This window comes from Arvicanthis niloticus, chromosome 2, assembly GCF_011762505.2.
Source record: "Arvicanthis niloticus isolate mArvNil1 chromosome 2, mArvNil1.pat.X, whole genome shotgun sequence".
NCBI lineage: Eukaryota > Metazoa > Chordata > Mammalia > Rodentia > Muridae > Arvicanthis > Arvicanthis niloticus.
In genome coordinates this window covers 137,377,704-137,378,753 of record NC_047659.1, presented here as the reverse complement: position 1 = coordinate 137,378,753, position 1,050 = coordinate 137,377,704, and the positions used below count along the sequence as shown (strand labels likewise).

Below are 1,050 nucleotides of genomic sequence, written 5' to 3'. Positions count from 1 at the left end.
GAGTGTGGGTGACACCAAAGCAGCCACATGGAAAGTCTACACCCAGTACACTTGATGGCTTCTCCATAGCGGCATGGATGAAGCCCTTCCATTTTCCTTTCTTTTTTCAGCCAGATGTCACTTTCTTTTTGTTTGTTTGTTTGTTTGTTTGTTTGTTTTTCCGAAACAGGGTTTCTCTGTGTGACCCTGGCTGTCCTGGAACTCACTCGGTAGACCAGGCTGGCCTCGAACTCAGAAATCCGCCTGCCTCTGCCTCCCAAGTGCTGGGATTAAAGGCGTGTGCTGCCACTGCCCGGCCAGATGTCACTTTCTAATGAGTTAACCATTCACATTTTTAAATTTCCAAAATGGCCAACAGACCATAGAAAGACATTTATTTAGGCGCCTTCTTGACACCAACAGCTTCAGCAAACTGCTGGCTTTGATTCAGAGCCAAGAAGCCCTTCCATTAACCTTCCCCTAATACCCTCCTGCCCAGCCTATTCACCCTGAAACATAACTGTTAGGGAGGAACTACATACAGATGGCTGGAGTCTCGGGTGAGGGTCCCATGACCCTTCCCACGTCTCCTGTAAGACAATGTCAACAGTTCTCAAACACCCTAATAATAATAATGGACATTTTTTTTTTTGAGACAGAGTTTTTCTGTGTCACCCTGGAATTTTCTCTATAGATCAAGCTTATCTTCAACTCACAGAAATCCGCCTGCGTCTGCCTCCCAAGTGCTGGGATCAAAGGTGTGCGCCACCATGCCCATGGTGGACCATTGTAAGCAGGTACTGACTGATCTGACAAAGACGGTGGCTGTTTGACTCACCAAGCTCCACGGCAGCAGTCAGGCAGCTTTATGTCCCTTTTAGCCATGACACACCTGCCAGTCACAGAGATGGCACAGGAGAAGGCCTTGGAAGATGGCCTGCCCTTCAGTGAACGTTTGTCACTGTCAACGATGTTCCCAACACCAGGGCAGTGGGGAGGATGGATCATTCACAATCACACACATCAAACCCTCAAAGACTTCAGATCTGTCGACAAGAAAATACAGCTCTC

The 1,050-nt window shown here is 47.9% G+C and overlaps 1 non-coding gene across 1 annotated transcript; it reads right to left on the bottom strand.

Annotated features, from left to right (window-relative positions):
- Positions 1-298: 298 nt before the first annotated feature.
- LOC117704738 (small nucleolar RNA SNORA2/SNORA34 family) lies at positions 299-436 on the bottom strand. The gene has a single exon (XR_004606273.1). It is a non-coding gene; the product is annotated as a small nucleolar RNA SNORA2/SNORA34 family (small nucleolar RNA).
- Between the last annotated feature and the right edge of the window lie 614 nt (positions 437-1,050).